The sequence below is a fragment of the Littorina saxatilis genome, linkage group LG8, assembly GCF_037325665.1.
Source record: "Littorina saxatilis isolate snail1 linkage group LG8, US_GU_Lsax_2.0, whole genome shotgun sequence".
Lineage (NCBI taxonomy): Eukaryota > Metazoa > Mollusca > Gastropoda > Littorinimorpha > Littorinidae > Littorina > Littorina saxatilis.
In genome coordinates this window covers 41,181,476-41,190,007 of record NC_090252.1, presented here as the reverse complement: position 1 = coordinate 41,190,007, position 8,532 = coordinate 41,181,476, and positions in this window count along the sequence as shown.

The following is an 8,532-nucleotide window of genomic DNA, read 5'->3' as shown; positions in this document are numbered from 1 at the left end:
AGAGTTATCTCCCTTACCTTCTAGAAATTTCCGGAACTGTCCAGTTAATTTTTCTTTCTTCATTTCTTCCCCTCATAGGAGCAATAGGCTGAATAGCGAGTCTCTAATATCACTGGCATGATGTGCTTGCTACAGGTGAACAGTAGGCACTGAACTGGTCTTGCACCATATAGGCTGTATTCACTAAATGGGAGGTCCATAATCTGAGAAAGGAAACACTGAATCAAGAAACTAAAACCCAGGTGCACATCTGCGGCACCTAGGGAGTGTACGTGCACACTATCTTGTTCCTGCCTCTTGCCATCTCAGAGGTATGGCGACCACAGACAGACACACAGACAGACAGACACTCTCAGACAGACAGACACTCTCTTTCTCTTCGCCCGGGAGTAAGCGGAGCCCTGTTGCAATTTAAGACGCTCGCTATCCCATTATGATTAGCTTTACCTCCTTTGTTTGGATACAAAAAAAGAGTTATCTCCCTTACCTTCTAGAAATTTCTGGAACTGTCCAGTAAATTTTTCATTCTTCATTTCTTCCCCTCATAGGAGCAATAGCGAGTCTCTAATATCACTGGCATGATGTGCTTGCTACAGGTGAACAGTAGGCACTGAACTGGTCTTGCACCATATAGGCTGTATTCAATAAATGGGAGGTCCATAATCTGAGAAAGGAAACAATGAATCAAGAAACTAAAACCCAGGTGCACATCTGCGGCACCTAGGGAGTGTACGTGCACACTATCTTGTTCCTGCCTCTTGCCATCTCAGAGGTATGGCGACCACAGACAAAAAAGAGTTATCTCCCTTACCTTCTAGAAATTTCCGGAACTGTCCAGTTAATTTTTCATTCTTCATTTCTTCCCCTCATAGGAGCAATAGCAAGTCTCTAATATCACTGGCATGATGTGCTTGCTACAGGTGAACAGTTATCTCCCTTACCTTCTAGAAATTTCCGGAACTGTCCAGTTATTTTTTCATTCTTCATTTCTTCCCCTCATAGGAGCAATAGCAAGTCTCTAATATCACTGGCATGATGTGCTTGCTACAGGTGAACAGTAGACACTGAACTGGTCTTGCACCATATAGGCTGTATTCAATAAATGGGAGGTCCATAATCTGAGAAAGGAAACAATGAATCAAGAAACTAAAACCCAGGTGCACATCTGCGGCACCTAGGGAGTGTACGTGCACGCTATCTTGTTCCTGCCTCTTGCCATCTCAGAGGTATGGCGACCACAGACAAAAAAGAGTTATCTCCCTTACCTTCTAGAAATTTCCGGAACTGTCCAGTTAATTTTTCATTCTTCATTTCTTCCCCTCATAGGAGCAATAGCAAGTCTCTAATATCACTGGCATGATGTGCTTGCTACAGGTGAACAGTAGGCACTGAACTGGTCTTGCACCATATAGGCTGTATTCAATAAATGGGAGGTCCATAATCTGAGAAAGGAAACAATGAATCAAGAAACTAAAACCCAGGTGCACATCTGCGGCACCTAGGGAGTGTACGTGCACACTATCTTGTTCCTGCCTCTTGCCATCTCAGAGGTATGGCGACCACAGACACACACACAGACAGACAGACACTCTCTTTTATTTTATACTAGCAGTTAAGCCCGGCTTCGCCCGGGAGTAAGCGGAGCCCTGTAGCAATTTAAGACGCTCGCTATCCCATTATCATTAGCTTTACCTCCTTTGTTTGGATACAAAAAAAGAGTTATCTCCCTTACCTTCTAGAAATTTCCGGAACTGTCCAGTTAATTTTTCGTTCTTCATTTCTTCCCCTCATAGGAGCAATAGCAAGTCTCTAATGTCACTGGCATGATGTGCTTGCTACAGGTGAACAGTAGGCACTGAACTGGTCTTGCACCATATAGGCTGTATTCAATAAATGGGAGGCCCATAATCTGAGAAAAGAAACAATGAATCAAGAAACTAAAACCCAGGTGCACATCTGCGGCACCTAGGGAGTGTACATGCACACTATCTTGTTCCTGCCTCTTGCCATCTCAGAGGTATGGCGACCACAGACAAAAAAGAGTTATCTCCCTTACCTTCTAGAAATTTCCGGAACTGTCCAGTTAATTTTTCATTCTTCATTTCTTCCCCTCATAGGAGCAATAGCAAGTCTCTAATATTACTGGCATGATGTGCTTGCTACAGGTGAACAGTTATCTCCCTTACCTTCTAGAAATTTCTGGAACTGTCCAGTTAATTTTTCGTTCTTCATTTCTTCCCCTCATAGGAGCAACGGCGAGTCTCTAATATCACTGGCATGATGTGCTTGCTACAGGCGAACAGTAGGCACTGAACTGGTCTTGCACCATATAGGCTGTATTCAATAAATGGGAGGTCCATAATCTGAGAAAGGAAACAATGAATCAAGAAACTAAAACCCAGGTGCACATCTGCGGCACCTAGGGAGTGTACGTGCACACTATCTTGTTCCTGCCTCTTGCCATCTCAGAGGTATGGCGACCACAGACAGACAGACAGACAGACACTCTCTTTTATTATATGTATAGATAGATATGTATAGATAGATAGATTATCGGCATGGACATTTCTCAAGTCGACTACAGTATTAATGCTGCGTCGCCCCAAACAAATAACGGTTTTGGGTGTGACGAAAAAAAGAACAGGGCCGGAGTGCTATGTAAATTATGAGCAATTTTTCCAAATCCATTTCAAAAATATGACACTACCTGACTGTTTCCGCATATTGAGCCAGAAAGTTTTGTTATGGCAAATCGATGTTGCAGTTCCGGAGCAAATGATCAAAATGTATTTGCAAATTTGCGTTCAAACGTGTTTTTCCCATAATATAACAATGCACAGCTCGAAAATATGGTCAAGAACACATCTACGGTACTTCGAAGAAAGAAGAATAACAACATTTGTGTCCATTACAACTTGCAATTGACCGTGTGCGCTGTAAAATCTCCCTACCTTCAAAGCAGACGAAAATCAGACATCATAATTTTCTTCCAAAGGAGAAATCGTTGGTCATAAAGTCTTGCAGGACACAAACATACTTCAGGGCCGGAATGTATGTGTCAGGGATAGAGACTTTAGCCCGGGATAAACTCTATCCTCGAGCTAATTCAGCCCACTGTAAAAATATCCCAATGCATGAGTCGAGATTAGCTCTATCCTCGCGCTAAAATCCGGTTCAAACTATCCACTCGTTTTGAAGCTGACAAGTCTTTTATCCCGGGGTTAGTTGAAAAACAACATGGTGGCGGTCGCACTTCAAGTCGGTTTTGCCGCGGAAATTTGTGTGATCACTGACGGTGTTTAAAACGAATTTGAACTTCAAGTCGAAATGGCGATCCACCCACTCCCTCCCTTTCCCTCCAACTTACTTCACTTGACTCCTAGAACAAATGTCCTTGTTGCGCCGCATTTCGCCTTACCTAATGTGAATTTGCACAAGAAAACAACAACGCGAAGAGCACGAGAACAAGACCGGAACCCAGTTCGAAGAAACATTTCGTCACGCTTTTCATGACGTCAAGAGTCTACATGGGTCATTTAGAACAGAGCGACGTGACCTTTCGAACGTGGATTCCTGAATTTAGAACGGCCTTGACATTCTATCATGCGCAGGGATGCGGAAATCCCCATGCCAAAATTAGATCGAGGGGGAAGCTTGGGTTAGTTATCTTTTCTGTAGGCTCGACACATGCTTTGCGCCAAAGTATCGATGATATCCTGGGGATAGATAGTCCGAGGTAAGCTTTTATCCCGAGTTTAAAGATAGACCTCGATAGATACATTCCGGCTCTGCACGCTTTCTTTTCTTGTCATATTCAGTTGCTTCACAGATGTAACCGAGTGCCGAAACACTACGATCACCTCGGGAGGCGAAGTGCAATCAAACAGGATTGAAAATGTTAGGGCTAATTTCTTAGCCCTATAAAAACTGTTATGCAAACCCGAAGGTTTCCATGAACATACAGACAATCGGAAACCACCAGACCCCATCACAAACAGAATTCCACAATCAACCGGTGTTGACAGGCCAACAACTCGGGTGCAGAGTCTGCTGTGAAAGGAGCGGTAGCCTCCCCTGTCACCCAAAAATAAAATGTCATTGATTTTCTCAACTTGTCAAATCTGTCAAAACGATCGCAGAACACAGAACTGGGAAATGACACTGATTGAAATACGAAAGTATAAATGACGTCATGTGTTCACACCTATCTCGAGAACTAAGCGTCGCCCAGAACCAGCGCCCTTCCATTATAATTATAGCGTATGTGGGATACCTCCAGCTTCGCTGGGATTAGACTTTAATTACTCTGGTAAGCTCGTCATACTGTTGCAAGTCTGTTTGACTTGGTGACTGGGTGTCAATGATACCACAGGTCAGCGAAAGGTATCTCCATGGCATATGCCTTCAATAACAAAGATCTCTCCGTAATGATACCACAGATCAGCGGTAGATACCCCCTTCTGCCTTCAATAGCAAGGATCTCTCGTAATGACTTGGTGACTGAGTGTCAATGCCACGGTACCACAGATCAGCGGTAGATACCTCCCTCTGACTCGAGGTAGCATTTGATTTTATTAGCACGCATGTTCCATGATTTGTTTATTCCTGCTGGCCTCCCTTTGCACCCAAAATGCAATTCAACAGTTGTTCACTGTTGCATTTCTAAAAACCATTGCACTGTGCACCTTATGACATCGCTTGAAAGACCACAATCTTGGAAAACGGCAAGAAATACTGGTTTGTAATGGTGATTTTGCTCGGTAGCTGCACTAAATATGTTACATATTTTTTTCACTTATCAATACGGCAAGTCTGATGTTAACCCCTATCACCGAAGAAGACCATCAGAAAGAAGAGTTCCCACTTGCAAAACTGAATTACACCGTCGATCTTTTATACCATCTACCACTGTCCTTTGGAACAACTTGCCAGACAACATCAAAACAACTAACTCAATCAGCGAATTCAAACACTATCTAACTATTCCTGATTATAACGTACCTGCCTATTACTACTGTGGTAAACGATTGGAAGAGATTCATCACTGCAGAATGCGCCTAAACATGAGTAACTTGAACTCTGACCTGTGCAAACGCCACTTACAGGAAAATCCGCAGTGCGCTTGCGGCTACCTGCACGAAACAGCTGACCATTACTTGATACATTGCCCTCTGTACGTAGACGCTCGCCTATCTACAATAAATGCACTACCTGTACATTACAGACATGTTGAAATATTGTTAAATGGTAGCGAAAACCTTTCTCTTCGCACCAACAAGCTTATTTTTGAAAGTGTCCAATCGTTTATCTGTAAATCTGGTCGTTTTTGTTAATTTGACTCAGTACGCATATCCATGCCATGTATTCTATATACATTTTTCAATTATATATTCAGCGAACTACTGCTTATTTGCCACTGGATTACAGTTTACAATGTACTATGTATATTCTTTCTGTATGCGCTAACCACCTTCATCTTTCATATGTACCTACCATTCTTTCGTCCCACCTCCACCCTCCCCCTCTTCCTCCTGCTAGCTTTCTCTTGTTCTTTTTGGTTTGATTCAACTATGCTGTTTACCTAGATAGTTCCATAGTTTATAAGTAATGTTTGTCCGACATCATATTTTTGTTAATTTGTAACTACGTAGGGCGCGTAATATAAGCGTTCGCTTGAGTTGGTGTCCCTATTGTTTATCGTTGTATTGTTGTACCATGTTTGATTTAATAAAACATTGTTTAAACCAATACGGCAAGTCACCAGGCCCAGACGGTCTAGGCGGGCGTGTGTTGAAAGTGTGTGCTGAGCAGCTAGGCACTGTTTTTACTCAGCTATGTCAGCTCTGTTTAGATGTTCATTGTATGCCTCGTTCTTGGAAGTCGTCCCATAATATAACATCAGTCCCGTAAAATATTGTCTTGTGCTGTTGAATATTGGAACTCTTCAAATAAGCAAGTTTCAGTTGAAGAATAACTTCTGCCGTAAAAGAGCTTCCAGTACAGTGAGCAAAGGTATACATCAGCATTCTCGTTTTTGGTCGACATAGTTGCGTGACACGCAAGTTTAATTTACCAATAAAAACTAAATGAAACATATTCTCTTATATTCAATGCAGTGTTTACACAGTTTCGTGGATGCTATTCAATTTGCGTTTTACTCATTTAGTGTGAAAACGTAAACAACTGTAAAGAAATTGGCGTGGGGGTGGTAGTAGTTACGAACCCCCTCCCCCCCTCCTTCCCCACCCCCTCCCCCTTCAACAATTCCATCGTCTCCTTTTGCCAGCCAGCTCTGGTTCTAAGAAATCACACACACACACACACACACACACACACACACACACACACACACACACACACACACACACACACACACACACACACACACACACCACACCACCACCCACCCCCCAGTTCTTGGTCACATCTAGCATGCAACAGCTTGTGTGACCAGGAAACATCCTGATGGGTTTGTTTTGCTGTGACCAACACAAGTTCTGCAAGCTGCGAGTCCCACATATTTTTTTTTTAATTGTCACCCTTAGCAAAGACTGACAGATAACTCGGAGGTACCAGCCATCTACTGCCCAATGTCACCGCATACCTATTTACACAACGAAAGTTTACATTTATTTAACAGCGTTCACGTTTGAACAATAACCCATAAGGTGATAGTAAATGCATCGCATTGCGTAGAATGGGTGTGTACGTGTAGAATTGCATAACCGGCAGCTTTCCATGGAGTAGCATATAAGATGCAATCGCTGCATGGAAACATTTAAGACAATGTTGACGCTAATACACGTGTTGAAAGTGCGTTTTGAGATCTAAGCGAACGAAACTGTCACTGAAAGGCGGCAAAAGAAGCGTACTTACCACTCGAGGAAATATAACTCAGGACAAAAACGCCAAGTATCTTTGTTTCCATCCCTTTCTTGCTGGTTGCACACATCCCGCTGTGGAATCGCGTGTGCACGTTGGAGCAAACTTACAGAGGGCTAGAGACATAGCATACATCTCATGACCATCCCTGTTGCCCGGCAAAATTGTTCACATTGTGATTGTCGTCAAAGGAAGAATCGCAAATCATGTGCTTGCAGCCATTCTAGACGCTTTGCGGGAATACATCCATTTGACGTCACACAACGTCATTGCACAAAATAATAGGTAATGTTACAAAAAATATGTCATAGAGCTTAGTGTCACGTTTTGTGGAAATTCACGACTTGCAGAACCCCTGACACAGCATAAATACCACAGGCACTCGTCACGAGCGGGTCGGGATTAAAGTGGGCGGGGCCTGTGCGCTCTCAAGAAGACTACTTTTACAAGAAAACTCTCTTCGTTGCTCTAGACCGAACGGAAGTAGTGAAGTTATCAGAAACCGAGATTGCAGCAGACGACAGACAGGTTGCGCATGCTTCCTGCGCATGTGACCCCGTGACCAGGCATAATTAAAAAGTTGTCAGCGGCGTTCGTCAGTCGATCTGTCTGTTCACCGCCAACTTTCCTATTCCTTGATTCTTCTTGCAACTTCCAGATAATGGGATGCAAACATAAATTTAGATTGTCTCATCCTTGTGATGGAGTTGGAAACCATGGATTCGCCAGAGAAAATATATAGCTGATTCGGCCAGTGTGACCAGTGCATCAAAAACTGGAAAGTCTGTTTTGTCAGGGATTGTGGTTGTGTTTTAACCACGAGCAGAGATGAGAGAATTGTTTGTTTACTGCCGATGAACTCATTCAAAGCCTGTTGTTGAACGTCACGAAACATATGACCCATGGTTTTGACATGTTCTGCTGAACTTGACGCAACGGAGTCCACATTTGAAGGTGAGCGAATTTTCGATAATCCCCAACACAGGTATCCCCGACCCTCTCAAGACATGGTGCAATTGTGATGGCCCAGGTTCCTCGTTTTGAGTCCTCTTCATCTTCTCTATACTCACACACACACACACACACACACACACACACACACACACACACACACACACACACACACACACACACACACACATATATATATATATATCCCATGACCTCCCTTCTTTGTCTCTGTTACTTCAGTATGGGTATATATGTTGTATTTTTATAGCTCAATAAATACATCATGGACTCCAAAAAATATATGATAGTGCAGATTCCGATTTGGGCAAAGGACTACTTTCCTCCCGACCTTTGGCCTCGCGCCGAACAATGTGACACATTTGTATGAAGTTCTAAAATCGTATTGCACGGCTCAGAAAACCATATCAGTTGCACGCAAAAATGAATCTCAGAACTGATCTGATGTATGAGATGCAATAAGCAAAAGTTTCTTTCATTATGAAAGCAATGCAGGTCGAAAAAAACGAACATTCAACTTACAAGATAACCAGATGCTAGCGAACCAAAACAAAAACACGAGTACCCTCCCCTTGCATCGTTAGCAGACGACTTTTGAGAATCTGTCGGTAGTGTGTTTTGCCGGTGTGCGCCTTCAGCTATCAAACATCGGCTGTTTCACGTGTTTTGCGAGCAAGTCTA